Source organism: Ambystoma mexicanum, chromosome 1p, assembly GCF_040938575.1.
Source record: "Ambystoma mexicanum isolate Mex_15411 chromosome 1p, UKY_AmexF1_1, whole genome shotgun sequence".
NCBI lineage: Eukaryota > Metazoa > Chordata > Amphibia > Caudata > Ambystomatidae > Ambystoma > Ambystoma mexicanum.
In genome coordinates this window covers 1245635980-1245652046 of record NC_090921.1, presented here as the reverse complement: position 1 = coordinate 1245652046, position 16067 = coordinate 1245635980, and positions in this window count along the sequence as shown.

Genomic DNA, 16067 nt, shown 5'->3' with positions numbered 1-16067 from the left:
CCTTGACGTGGACCAAGAACTGGTTAATGGAGCACTGGGTACAGTTGTTGGCTTTCAAACATACCCACACGACAACAAAATTCAGTTTGTCAATATACTCTTTGACAAACTTTCAGAAGTAAAACGGATAGGACGCTCAAAAGCTAGATTCCTTCTCTTCAAAGATATGTATGTACGCAGAGAACAATTTTCTCTAACTCTTGCATACACAGTCACGATTCATAAATCACAAGGTCTTACCCTAGACAAAGCAATGATAGATATTGGTAACACAGTCTTTAAAGAAGGCATGAGCTATGTAGCACTATCACGCTTACGTACACTTGACGGTCTATTTCTAATCAACTTTGATACAAGTAAAATAAACGCTGATATTCCTTGCATTTTAGAATACAATAGACTTCGCTCACTATACACCCCCCACCTAAACACATATTCTGTTCCACAAAAAGTAAAACATTATAAAAGAAAAATAAATCAAACAGGAATGCAACAGGATGTCACTGCAAATCCTCCAAAGAGAGTAAAAGAAACTAATAATTCATCAAGTACCACAAGCAAAAAAGAATCAATTAGGGAAAGTAAACCAAGTACTTCTTTAAAGAAGGAAGACAAACTCCAAAAAAAGCAGTTAGATACAGAACTACCTGGACCATTTAAATTCTCAAATATAGTTGGTGTAAGTTGCTACGCAAATGTAGCAATGAATATTCTATTTCAATTACCGCCAATTGTTCACAACATTTACTTACACAGTACAGACCCATTGTGTTTGCAAATGTTAGTACTTCACAGAAATGCAGCAAACAATCCTGACAACACGTATAGTGTTTTTGGAATAAGACAACAATTGGACTACTGTGCTGGAATGGTGAAATTCACTATAAATTCACAAGAAGATCCACAAGAATTTCTAATGTACTTACTACAAGTACTGGAAAACAAAAACATATCTATAAATGAAATCTTTCAGATTTCATACATGTGGAAACATACATGCACTCTCTGCAACAATGTGACACAAGAAGAAATCCCCATTGAACGCTTCATATATACATCAATACCAAATTGTGAATCCATTCCATTTCAGCGACTTGTACAAAATGCAAACCATGGTAGATTATGATCTACCTGCAATTCAGAGAATCGCTCCACGTTAGTAATACAAACACATAGTAAATACATAATACTAATGCTTCTACGTTACAATGCAGATGGTACCAAAAACAACTGCAAGCTGACTGGATTCACACATGGTCAAATATCACCTGGTAAGAAAACCTTCACAACAATAGGTATAATCTACCACGCAGGAGCTACAGCCAATTCAGGGCACTACACTGCATATATAAAAAAGAAATGTGGATGGTTTGAATGTAATGATAGTACCATTACTCTAAAGCAGAGATTACCAGGAAATCTTACAAACGCTTATTTGATGTTCTTAAAACCAAAATTTGATAACTAAACTGTATTTAAACCCTAAGTAAACTTGTGTTAAAAAATATAAACTGTTAGAATACTCCAAAAGCTATCTAACTGCTCAAAGATTCTACAACAACTAATCAGATAAATGAATACCACTAAATTAGACCAAAAAATACACAGTTAGAATACGCCAATTGGTATCTAACTGTCCCAAAATTTAACAATATCCAAAGAGATAAATCAATACCACTAAAATATATTTAAAAAAATAGACATTTAGAATACACCAATTGGTATCTAACTGCTCCAAAATTTTATAATATCAAAACAAATAAATAATATATTACTGCTCCAAAAAAATACAACAAGCCAAAGTATAAAGCATTAGCCAGAAACAAGTGAACACTGAAAACAAAAAAACAAATAAACTGTAGCATAACAGAAAAAGGTTTTTTTTAATCCAACATGGATTTTTTTTCTCTCACAGACCCAATGATTTTAGCAACAAATACAGAAACTGAGCAAATTGCACAGTACTCTGATTTGTAATCTACTAAATATGAGGGTCCAAAAAAAAAAGTATATTGATTATACAATGTAATAAGTCATTACAAAATACTAATACTAACATGCTATTTTCTTTTATCACAGAAATTAACAAGAAAAACATGGCCTCCCGTTACTAGACCAAACAGTAAGTATACAATAATAAGGAGAACCATAGCAGCATATCACATCCATAGTATCTAATACCTTTGTTCCTTATACATATGTTTTTCACCCAAAGTTATGAGCAAATATGGATGTGATATGCTGCGGTGGTTGTTGCCAGGGCATAGAGTCGTGGGTGCATGGCCATTTGGCCATGCACCCAAGACTCTATGCCCTGGCAACAACCACGGCAGCATATCACATCCATAGAGTCAAACATTTCAACTATGGTCTATGGAAACTTTTAATGTCCGTGGACATAATGAGTGTTCTTAGAAAACTTTCAACTTGCCAGCGAACAATACGGAGAGTGTTTTCAGGACACTCCCTACGAACATTTCAGAACAACGCGATAGTTCTAAGAACACTTTCAACTTCACAACGAACAATACAGACAGCGTCCTCAGGACACCCCCAGGTTGTTTATTTGCGAACATTTCAGGACACTACGAGTGTTCTTAGAACACATTCAACTTGCCAGCGAACAATACGGACTACGCCTTCAGGAGACACCCTACGAACATTCCAGGACACCGCGAGTGTTCTTAGAAACGTCTTCAGAACACCCCCATTTTGTTTATTTGCGAACATTTCAGGACACCGCTAGTGTTCTTAGAACACATTCAACTTGACAACGAACAATACGGACAGTGTCCTCAGAACACCCCCATTTCGTTTATTTGCAAACATTTCAGGACACCATGAGTGTTCTCAGAACACATTCAACTTGACAGAGAACAATACGGACAGCGTCCTCAGGACACCCCCATTTTGTTTATTTGCGAACATTTCAGGACACTCCGAGTGTTCTTAGAACACATTCAACTTGCCAGCGAACAATACGGACTACGCCTTCAGGAGACCCCCTACGAACATTCCAGGACACCGGGAGTGTTCTTAGAAATGTCTTCAGAACACCCCCATTTTGTTTATTTGCGAACATTTCAAGACACCTCGAGTGTTCTTAGAACACATTCAACTTGACAGAGAACAATATGGACAGCGTCCTCAGGACACCCCCTACGAACATTCCCCGGACTCAGCGAGTGTTCTTAGAAGCGTCTTCAGAACACCACCATCTTGTTTATTTGCGAACATTTCAGGACACCGCAAGTGTTCTTAGAACACATTCAACTTGACAACGAACAATACGGACAGTGTCCTCAGAACACCCCCATTTCGTTTATTTGTGAACATTTCAGGACACCATGAGTGTTCTAAGAACACATTCAACTTGACAGCGAACAATACGGACAGCGTCCTCAGGACACCCCCATTTTGTTTATTTGCGAACATTTCAGGACACTGCGAGTGTGATTAGAACACATTCAACTTGCCAGCGAACAATACGGACTACGCCTTCAGGACACCCCCTACAAACATTCCAGGACACCGGGAGTGTTCTTAGAAACGTCTTCAGAACACCCCCATTTTGTTTATTTGCGAACATTTCAGGACACCGCGAGTGTTCTTAGAACACATTCAACTTGACAGAGAACAATACGGACAGTGTCTTCAGGACAACCCCTACGAACATTCCCCGGACACGGCGAGTGTTCTTAGAAGCGTCTTCAGAACACCACCATCTTGTTTATTTGCGAACATTTCAGGACACCGCGAGTGTTCTTAGAACACATTCAACTTGACAACGAACAATACGGACAGTGTCCTCAGAACACCCCCATTTCGTTTATTTGTGAACATTTCAGGACACCATGAGTGTTCTCAGAACACATTCAACTTGACAGAGAACAATACGGACAGCGTCCTCAGGACACCCCCATTTTGTTTATTTGCGAACATTTCAGGACACTGCGAGTGTTCTTAGAACACATTCAACTTGCCAGTGAACAATACGGACTACGCCTTCAGGACACCCCCTACGAACATTCTTGGACACCGGGAGTGTTCTTAGAAACGTCTTCAGAACACCCCCATTTTGTTTATTTGCGAACATTTCAGGACACCGCGAGTGTTCTTAGAACACATTCAACTTGACAGAGAACAATACGGACAGTGTCTACAGGACAACCCCTACGAACATTCCCCGGACACCGCAAGTGTTCTTAGAAGCGTCTTCAGAACACCACCATCTTGTTTATTTGCGAACATTTCAGGACACCGCGGGTGTTCTTAGAACACATTCAACTTGACAGAGAACAATACGGACAGTGTCTTCAGGACAACCCCTACGAACATTCCCCGGACACCGCGAGTGTTCTTAGAAGCGTCTTCAGAACACCACCATCTTGTTTATTTGCGAACATTTCAGGACACCGCGAGTGTTCTTAGAACACATTCAACTTGACAACGAACAATACGGACAGTGTCCTCAGAACACCCCCATTTCGTTTATTTGCAAACATTTCAGGACACCATGAGTGTTCTCAGAACACATTCAACTTGACAGAGAACAATACGGACAGCGTCCTCAGGACACCCCCATTTTGTTTATTTGCGAACATTTCAGGACACTGCGAGTGTTCTTAGAACACATTCAACTTGCCAGTGAACAATACGGACTACGCCTTCAGGACACCCCCTACGAACATTCCAGGACACCGGGAGTGTTCTTAGAAACGTCTTCAGAACACCCCCATTTTGTTTATTTGCGAACATTTCAGGACACCGCGAGTGTTCTTAGAACACATTCAACTTGACAGAGAACAATACGGACAGTGTCTTCAGGACAACCCCTACGAACATTCCCCGGACACCGCAAGTGTTCTTAGAAGCGTCTTCAGAACACCACCATCTTGTTTATTTGCGAACATTTCAGGACACTGCGGGTGTTCTTAGAACACATTCAACTTGACAGAGAACAATACGGACAGCGTCCTCAGGACACCCCCATTTTTTTTATTTGCGAACATTTCAGGACACCGCGAGTGTTCTTAGAACAAATTCAACTTGTCAGCCACAACCCCCATTTATATTTGCGAACATTTCAGGACACCGCGATTGTTCGACAACGTCTTCAGAACACCCCCATTTTGTGTATTTGCAAACAATTCAGGACACTGCGAGTGTTCTTAGAACATATTCAACTTGACAACGAACAATACGGACAGCGTCCTCAGGACACCGCCATTTTGTTTATTTGCGAACATTTCAGGACACTGCGAGTGTTCTTAGAACAGTTTGCTTGCGAGCAAAACGGACACATATTGAGTCCTCAGAACACCCCCCATTCAGTTTATTTAGAACATTTCAGAACACCCGTGATGTCCGCAGACAAATCGAACACAAAAAGAACGTCTAACACATAAAAAACACAACTTTCATCCAGCTCATACACTCCCACCCTCCCCAAACACTCCTACACACCAACACACTTTACTAAATACAAATTTTGAACAAAGTTTCACCGCGCTGTCCGCGGACGACCGCAAATCCAAGATGGCGGGCGCTACCGAAAATCTGACGTGCTTCACGCTCCACGCCGTCCAATCAGCGAACACGTTGAATGTCCGTGAACATCACGCAAGCCGATTGGCCAATCAGGACACTGTCCGCGGAGCGAACAGGGAAGTGTGTCCGCAGACCGAACACAGATATCACTAACTTTTTGGTCATTTTAAAAAAAAACTACTGGATGGATTTTCACCAAATTTGCAAAAGCGCGCTTTCTGGACCAAGCCGCTGCTCCTGGTCCAAATTTGGTGAAAATCCGTCCAGCGGTTTGGGCTGTAGACGCGAGCAAAGTCTTTTCCCCATTCAGTCTACGGGAAAAAAAAAAGTTTTGGGACCCCCCTATAACTTTGCCCCCCTGGATGAATCCTCACCAAACTTTGCAAAAAAATTCAGAGTGACCCAAATACTTTTTTTTGCAAAGTTTGGTGAGGATCCGTCCAGGGAGAGCGAAGTTATAAGCCACCCAAAAAGTGCTCCTCCTATGGAAACAGCAACTTAACCATAACTACATGGCCACTACCATGGCCATGAAATATATATATATATATATATATATATATATATATATATATATATATATATATATATATATATATATATATATATTACACGGCCCGTAGTTATGGTTAAGTTGCTAAATCCATAGGAAGACCAATTTTGGGGCGGTTTATAACTTTGCTCCCCCTGGAGGAATCCTCACCAAGTTTGCAAAAAAAGTATATGGATCACTCTGAATTTTTTTGGCAAGTTTGATGAGGTTTCAGGCAGGGGGGGGGGGTAAAGTCATGGGGGGTCCCAGCAATTCTTTTATAGACTAAATTGAGAAAAACTTTGCGCACGCGTACAGCCTAAACCGCTGTATGGATTTTCACCAGATTTGCAGCAGTCTTGGTCCCGAAAGGGTGCTTTTGTCAATTTGGTGAAAATCCATCCAGTCAATTTTTTAAAAACAGGTAAAATGTAGGTCACACAAAATGTGTGATATCTATGCCTGCTCCACGGTCCCATTTCCCTCTTCGCTCCGCGGTCATAACTCCGATTGGCTCGGAGGGCGGCATGATGTCCGCAGACATAGGACCCGCCTGGTGGTTGGCTGGAAGGAAGCGTGATGTGCATCATAATTTTCAGTTACGCCCGCCATGTCGTATCAGAGGGTAGTGCGGCAGAGAAAGGGGCTGGAAAACATGCTCTGCATCATCTGGTGGTGGGAAGAGGGGCTGGAAAGGGTGAGGGAGGGAAAAGTGGTTCATATGATGTATTTGTTTAGGTGGAAGAAGAAGGTGGTGCGCGCGCGGTGTCCTGAAATAATATGGCAATTTGCGGGTAGCTCCGCAGGTGAGTACCGTCCGTGGTGACTGCAGGCAGCCTTCGTTAGGGTAGGATAGGTGCTGAGGCGAGCAGTTTCTGTGGTGACTGCAGGCAGGCTTAAATGGGGTAGGGGAGTGGATTGAAGATGATACGAGGATGTTTTTATAGGGTGTATTATGCTGTGTTGGGTGTGGTGAGCCCCTGGCATCTAGGGTGCATGGCCTCCGACCATGCACCCAAGAGTCTGCCCACTGGTTGCAAGTAGGTTTCAGGCTGCTGTCTTATGTGTGTGGTTTGTGAGTAATGTTCATATTGTTGGTTGCATGGGTGTTATGTTGTGGTGATTGTGAGCACATACTACAGTGTTGGGTGCGTGGCTGGAGGTGATGAAGTCAACAGTCCTGGAGTGTGTCCACTGGGAGAAGCGTTGGAATACTGTGTGTACAGAAGTGGACAGGGTTCAGGTGGATGGTTTATGTGTTTGGGTTGTGGCCACTGGCCAGATTCATGAGTAGTTTACTGTATTATGATGTATTGGTTGCAAACAGTTCATAGAGTCTTGGGTGCAGAGGCTATGTTCTGAAGAGTTTGCGGTTTGGTTGGAAGTAGTATAATAGCATGTGAACGGAGGTGGGTAGGGGTACCGGTGGCTGTGTTATGTTTGTGGGTTGCGGTAACTCAGTAGATGTGTGCATGCATGGCTGTATTACGTTGCAGTGGTTGTGGCCAGGGCCTAGACTCTTGGGTGCATGGCCGGAGGTGGAGGCCGTAGGCCGTATGCCATGCAGCCACCAGTGAATATTTTAATAATTCCTCAACAATAGTGGGTAATGTTGCAAGTGGTTTTATTTTTCAAAGAATATTTACAAGAATGTCTAAGCTGCATGAAACGACCAATTTTTTTTATTTTGCGGGTATCTTCGAGCGCAGAATGCTGTCTGTGCTTTTGTGTACTTCTTTTGTCATATGGCAATAATAATGGTCCTTGGTGGTTCGTGTAGGAGAGCACACGTTTTTTTGGGATTTGGAAAGGTGAAAGTTCTTGTTTCTGTGGTTTCTTACATCATGAATGCTTGCATGTTGCTCCTTATTGTGGGAAACGCAAATGGACACATAGCGCCATAGCGATTGTCCCAGATAACGATGAGTGAGAACACACCGCTTATGGTAATCTTGCAATGTTTTTTCCAGAATCCGTCTGTTGGCTTCTGGAAGGGGTGACATGGGCAGTAAATTTAAAGGGATCTGCGAACGAAGAGCAATAACAATACATTTAAGTAGCCGTTATCAGTGGCAGATTTAAAGCAAAGAGCTCAGTGGGAAGCATGTGACAAAGGGCCCAGGTGGCCGGCTCTTGGAGGTGGAGCTTAGGCTGGGCGGAGTTAATTGCAATCACATGCTCAAAGGCAACTTTTCCAGACAAAAGCTTTTTTTGACTTTATTACAGACCCCAGTGTCCTTACCCCTACACACATGAAATATCATTAAACATCACAGATGCAATTAAAGGAGTGTGCGCACACTATACTGTTGTTACATATTAATAATAAAGTGTCCATTCAAATACTACACTACACAATTCTCTTCCTTTACAGAGGAAAACCTGTATCCAGGATGGGCAAAATAAATGCACAATCACATTGTAATCATGGGCAAAGCATGGATCTGATCATGGTTCATTTACCAACTTTGGGAGCTCATAAAAGCTATTCAGTGTGCAGCTTTTGCTATCAAATAAAATGTACTTCCAGAAGCTAAACGAGACTGATCCCAGTCCAAGCTGGCCAAATACACATAACCCAAGTCACAAAAAGACCTACATAGTGCTGGCCAGGTTGGGTATAAAGAACACGAGCTAGAGTGCGCATACAGAGCCCAGGTAGAAGGTACTGCAGGTTGAGCCCACACAAGGCCGGGAACACAGAGTGCGGTCCAGGCTGGCCACAGGGCATCAAAGCGAAACTGGGCACATAGAACGCTTTCCAGGATGGGCGTATAGAATCCAGACGGCTATTTACATGGTTCGAGTAACACCCCATTATAGGAGATAGTAGAACGGTTGGAGGAGTATAACGCACAGTGGCTTACACAAACCTTTCATGTGGGGCCCTTATATGAACATCCAAGTTGCATTGCAAACTGCAACAACGCACATGTTAACAAAAGTATCAAAAAACAGTAAAGCAACGGTAATAATGGGTATAATGGGTATACTTCATCTATACATGGGAACATGTATAGATGAAGAGTGGAGTTGGTTGTGTCCATGGAGCTAATGCGTGTTATTCACTTGCGTCGGTTGTTTCCCCAGAGGCTTGCTGTTTGTTTCGTAGGTGACCCTGTCCTTGCACGGCTATACACATGTGATTTGTTTTTCAAATCTTGCCAACACCCCCTCGTTTCGTGTTTTTGCTTTTTACAAATGATTTCAGTGCCAGCGAGTGTCATCAGACCCATGGCACGTTCTTTCTGTGTGTGCCCAAAAAGACCTCAAAAAACAAAATCCTCGTGGGAGACCGCTGCGATTGCAGGACAATGCAGGAGCTATTTTGGCAAGACATCCAACAGTAAAACATCAACTGTCGCTGTTGGTCTGCCGGGCGAGTGTTATTATCCGCCTCTGGCCGTTATTTATTTTAATATAATAAGGTAGCGTGTTATAGTGTAAGTGTTCGAAAGCTAATTATAAGGACAATATAGCCAATCTTTAAGCACACAATTGAACACACAGTGTACTGTTTGAGAGCAGGAGTTGCTTTCAATTTCAGTTTGTGATGTAGGTATTTTGAATGTGCTGGACAACGATATGAACAAAACAAACAATAATCATTGCACTCATTTAGGCTGAAACCCAGAGAGATGGCACTGTAACGAAGCGTGCAAGACTACTGTTAGAAAACCCAGTACAGTGCACACAGACAAAGTTTACGGCACTGTACGTTAATAGTGATGCATACACCACTGTATCCTACTCATTTTTTATTGTTATAAAAATGTTATGTAAACTGCAACTTACATAATTTCTGCAAATTCCATGGTTACACTGTGTTGACGGCAAATCCTCTGTATGCCGTATTCAACAGTTTCAGACCACCTTAGCAGAAAACGAGCGATGTGACTATAGTTTAAGTAATCTTTGCTTTTTTTTATTTCGTACAATGTCTGTCCTTGGAGCAATTCAAGTGTAGCAGTCAAGGCCATTTTACAATAAGCATTTGTCCTTTTGAAAGAGAGGCACGTTAGGTTTCGATTTCAGGGCAAAACATTCAGTCAGGAAAGTGTTAGGATTTTATCGTGCATTTCGCAATGTAAGTAGTGTGGTTATGTAGAAGTTAGTATTAGGTACATTGAGAGATGATGGTACCTTATACATGATGCAATGAATGGATGGATGATACAAAATACAATTGTAGAATTATGGCCCCTATGTAATATTTATAGGTGCAGTGTCTTACGAGTCAACAGTTTATGTTGGGAGACTGTGTGTGAGAGGCTGAGCATACGTGGGTGGCAGGGCCATGTTGAGTACTTTAGCGTCTTTGGGCACAGACATATTTGGACCACTCGTCCACGAAACTAAAGGAATTACTTTACAACAGTTAAAAAGATTGTAAGTGGGGTGTGGTTTTCAAATTGTGTTTCCATTACATATTAAACGAGTAAAGCAGAAGTTTAACATTTTAAGGAGTACAGCAGACTTTCAAATATGCTTGCCGAGTTCTGAACCATGTGCTCCTCTCTATTGTGTGTTCTACCCGTTCCAGTCAAATGGTGTACATAAGAAGAAAGATGAAGTAATGGGCTAAACAATGCCAGTGTATTGTGAGGAGCCAAATATTACAGAGCATAGGACAGTTATGTGTGAGATATGGATGCATTTTGTGCTTGGCTTGTGGTGATTGTGCAGAATATTCGGTAGGTTACTGCACTATAATGTATTGATCGTGGGCAGTTATTAGAGGTTTGGGTGAAGAGGCCACTCAGCAGTGTGTCCATTGAGTGGAAGTACTGCAATACTATGTGAACTGAAGTGGCTAGGGGGTAGGTGGCTGTGTTATGTTTCTGGTTTGTGGTTAGTGGGTAGATGTTTGCATTCATGGCTGTAGTATGCTGTGGTGGTTGTGGCCAGAGTCTACAGTATTGAGTGCTTGGCTGGAGGCCGTAGACTGTAGGGTATGCAGTCAAGAGTGTAGGGCGTGGGTACAAGCAGCACAGTATAATATAGCTATGCATTGAACATTGTGACATTGGTATGTGGATTGCAGAAATATGTGTACAGATTACAATTTAGAGATTATAAAGAAGTATGACACCAATAATGTTATACTTACTGTTTCTATTGTTGAGGGCCTATGCAGTTTCTGTGCATGGTATGTGGAAATGTAGGACTAATTGTTGTTTCATTCTCTGTGATAAAAGAAAACATAACATGTTAGGATAGGTACTTTATCATTTTGTAGTTCATTGCATTGCAGACATTTGTATACTTTGTGGACCTTCATAATTAGTACTTCAGAAGTACCATGTTTTAAACAAGTGTACTGTGCAATGTGCACAGTTCCTGTGTTTCTTCGCATAATCATTGGGTCTGTGGGGGAACAAAATCCATGCAGGATTTCTTTAAAAAACACCTTCATTTGTTGTTATGTTGCACAGTCCGTTTTAGTGAGGTGTGCACCAGTTACAGCAATGTTTAATGTGCACTGTTGCAGTAGGAGGAATTGAAATGTTGTATGATTTGTCTTTTTGAAGTGGTGGTAGTATGGTTGAAGTTAGATACCAGTTGGTCGTATTCAAACTGTTTATCTGTTTCCTCTTTTTATCAGTATTTCTTTATGTGTTTGGTTGTTGCTAATGTTTTGTAAGTATTGTGGCATTGCACTGTGATATTGCAGAGTTGTGGGGGGAGTTAGATACCTGTTGGCGTATTCTAACTGTTGATAGTTGGAAGTTATTGAGGGTATGTTTGTAGCACTGTGGTTGCTGAAGGTTGAGTTTTTAAAGTTTGAATGCTGCAAGTAATATTGAAGTATTATGGTTGCAGTAAGGTACCAGTTGGCGTATTCTAACTGTTTACAGTTTCTCATTTTTTTAGGGTATGTTTAGACGCTTGTGCATTCTTGTTGGTTCATTTACATTTTTCAATATTGTGAAGTGCTGTTGCAGCACTATGGATGTACTTAATAATATTTCTGTATGTTTTGCATTGTTATGGGCATTGTTAGACAGTTGCTTTCTTATTCTAGTAGTTGGTGGTTTTCAGAGGTTACTGAGGATAGTTTTAAACCCTCATACTCAGTACCTTTTTAACTAACATGCATGAAACAATATTAGTGTGTCTTTTCTATACTTATTGTTTTTGTGACTGCAATCATTGGGGCAAAGCAGGCAAACTGATGTGTTTGTTGGATACCTGCTGTATGCTAAGTTGTTCCAGTTTCACAGAGTAGAAAGTATTTTTATGTTGCACTTATATATGTACTGGTGGGTGTTGGGGAGTAGGTTATTCTAATTTTGTAGATCAGTACATTTTGGTTTCAAGAATATTAAGTAGGCATTTGCAAGATTTGCTGGTAATCTCTGCTTTAGAGTAATGGAAGTATCATTGCATTCAAACCATATACATTGCTTTATAATGTATGCAGTATAGTGACCTGCACTGTTTGTCTCGCTTGTGTGGTAGATTATGGCTACTGTAGTGAAGGTTTTCTTGCTAAGTGATACTTGTCCGTGTGTGAAGGTCGTTTTTGGTCCCATCTGCATTGTATCTTAAAGGCATTAATATTACATATTGGCTATGTGATTGTATGTGTGTTATGCTCACCTGGTCTCTGCGGGGCGTTGGGGCAGTTTTTGGAGCCCTCGACTTGGCTCCTCTGGATAGAGTCCCTCCCCCAGCTGCTGCTGAGCCTGCAGTTCTGGACACTGGTATTGCCCCTGAGAGAAGATGAGAGGCAATGAGAATGGCATGGTGGTGTTGTGAATTCCCTCGACCCTCTTGTGCCAAAATGAAGTGTGCAAGACTTTTCCCATGCAAGCTCACCTGTGGTTTTGTAACGTTGAGCTCTCCGTCCTGCTTCTTGTAGCAGGGGAGCATAGAGTGGACCTACTTGCTTCACTAGTCCGTGGAAGTGGTGATGCAGACCGGCTGCAACCAATCCACTTAGAAGGTAACGATTTATGATTATGATTAATGTTCGTTTTGTTATAATGGACCTCATTATACATAGGCGGTAAGGGATTAACGGCACCGGTAAGGTCACCAATGCCGGTAACCCCTTAGCGCCCCACTACGAGGTCCCTCAGCAGATCCCGTCCTTAACGCCTGGTCTGACCAGGTGTTAAGGACGGGACCCGCTAAGGGACTACAGAGCTAATAAGGGTACCGCAAATTGCAGTACCGTTATTAGATCCTTCCACATTCGCATTGAGCCCTATGGGGGCTCGAATGGGAATGGGGAATGGTATTTGGCATGGGGACTTACCGGATGCTCCAGGGTTGGAATGACCCGGTAAATCCCCATACCACCTACCCGGACCCGGTATGCGGTAAGGGAGTAGCCATGCCGCTAATATCGGTATGGTTACCTCCTAGCATGTAATGAGGCCCAATGTCTCTTGCCTTGATTATTAATAGTAATTCTTGCAATGTCTTCTCTCTTCCCAATAGGTGTGAAGATGCCAGATCGGAGTCGTAGAGCGAGTCCGGGAATTCCCTAGAGGATGATGGCGCTCCCGAATTAGCTGGCAAGTTGGCCTTTATAATGGAACTCTGGACTCAGGTATGACACAGGCAAGCATTCGTTATTTATATGGCTTCTAACCTGTTGTGTTATTTTTCCCTTGCCGGAGAAGACTGGCGGCGTAGAGCGGAGTCTGGATGCTCGGAAGCGACTCCGTGGCTGCAGGATGAAGGTACCGCGAAGATGAAAAAAAACAAGTGGAGCTCCCGCGTTGCTGGATGCCCGGATCAGGTGAGGGAAGGCTCTGACTCTGCTAGCAATGGGATGCAGGTAAGATGTGCGCACAGCGATGGAGCGGCTGGAATCAGGTAAGGTGCGCCTTCAGCGATGGAGTAGTTGGATTCAGGTAAGAGGCGCCTTCAGCGATGGGGTAGCTGGAATCAGGTAAGATGTGCCTTCCGCGATGAAGTAGCGGGATCCATGTAAGATGGTCTTCAGCGAAAGAGCAGCTGGAATCAAGTGGATGCACGAGGAGATGAAGAACAGGTAAGGACAGCGGTAAGCGCTATGCTGCTGAAAGCAGAATAACATGAAGCAGAGGCATGTGGGTGGGTTGGCCTTAAATAGGCTGGCCCTGTCCCCTCCCTTTGGCCCACCCTTGTGACTCCACCTTGCCACTCCCCCACGAAGTTTGTGTTTTTGAGGAATAGGGTATATTTTGAGATTGGGTGTGTAGAGTGCACATAGTCTATTGTACTCTACGATGCAAGGAATGTCAGCGTTGACTTTACTTGCATCAAAATTCACTAGAAATAGTCCTTCAGGTGTACATAGGCATGACAGTGCTAAGTAACTCATGTCTTCTTCAAAGGCTGTGCTGCCAATATCAATTAATGGTTGATCAAAGGTATGACCTTGTGATTTATGAATAGTGACTGCATATGCTAGCGACAGAGAAAATAGTTCTCTGCATACATACATGTCTTTGAAAAGAAGGAATCGGGCTGTTGAGCATCCTTTCCTTTTAACTTCTGAAAGTTTGTCAAAGTTGATGTTGACAAACTTAATGCTGCTGTCACGTGGGTATGGCTGGAAGCCAACAACTGTACCAAGTGCTCCATTAACTAAACCTTGCTCTACGTCAAAGTTACGCTTTAGCATTACTCTACAGTTTAATCAAAATGTTAACATTTTCTCCAAACTAGCTGTGTCAGAGATAGAGTTTTCTATGGTATTTAGTCATGCTATGGCCTGTTAACACATAGGTATTATCATACTGTGTGCGTCCAGTTTGTATGTGGAGTAAATTAACTAGTGGTTGCATTTCTTTTTTCAGCATAGTTTCATTGAATTCTGCACAGCTTGCTAGAGTTGGCATTAAGGACACACAGTTGACATTTTTGTGTGCTAATTGTTCCATGACATCAGTAGCACATGTGTTATGGCTGTATAGCTCATGGATGAACCTGGTATTTAGGTTAGACTGACCTTCCTGAGATAGTACACCAATCTGAATGTTTTTAAAATGTTGGTGTAGGGTAGGTCTGCAGACTGATACATGTTTTCAGTTAGTTCTCTGTATTGGAAATGTTGCCAGGGATTTACATTGCCTATGTTTACAAGAGTTTTACGGCATAGATTGTGTACAAAGATTTTAAAAATAGGTTCACCTTTCACTGGTGTTAATTGAAGGAGATCTCCAAAAACAATAACATGTTTTCCTCCAAAGAGTTCTTCGTAGTCTGTTTTGAGGACCTCTTGAAATCTGAGGTGACTCAAAGCTAACATTAGGTTGGAGACCATGCTTACCTCATCTATTAGGACATTTTCATTTGTTTCAAAACTCTGCGTAGCTCCATGGCAGCTTCTGTTGAAAGTTTGTAGTAGTCTAATTTGTTTTGGTGCTCTACTAGAATGAGTAGCAATCGGTGTAAAATGACGCCACCTATGCTGTAGGCAGCTAAACCTGTGGGGGAAGTTACAACAGCTGAAAGCTTATTGTTTGTTAATTGTTGGAGGAATTTACTGATGATTTGTATTAAGAATGTTTTCCCTGAACCAGCTTGACCACTCACATATAGCAGTACAGGTTTATATTGTTGACAGGTACAAGTTTTAGTTTGGTGCTGGATACCATGTTCAATTTCTTTAGTTACTTCTAGGAAAATGGTATGCTGCTCTTTGTTTAGTTGTCATTTCAGAAGAGCAAAGTCGCCTGCAGATTGCTCATACTGACACATGGGGCCTCATTACGAGGTTGGCGGTAAGGGATTACCGGTACCGGTAAGGGCACCGGTACCGGTAATCCCTTACTGCCCTATTACGAGTTCCCTTTGCGGGTCCTCCCTTAATGCCTGGTATTACCAGGCATTAAGGACGGGACCCGCAAAGGGACTTTGGTGCTAATAATGGTACCGCAATTTGTGGTACCGTTATTAGCGCCTTCCCCATTCCCATTTGAGCCCCCGCTTCCCCATTCCCATTGAGCCCTATGGGGGCTCAAATGGGAATGGGGAAGGGCCC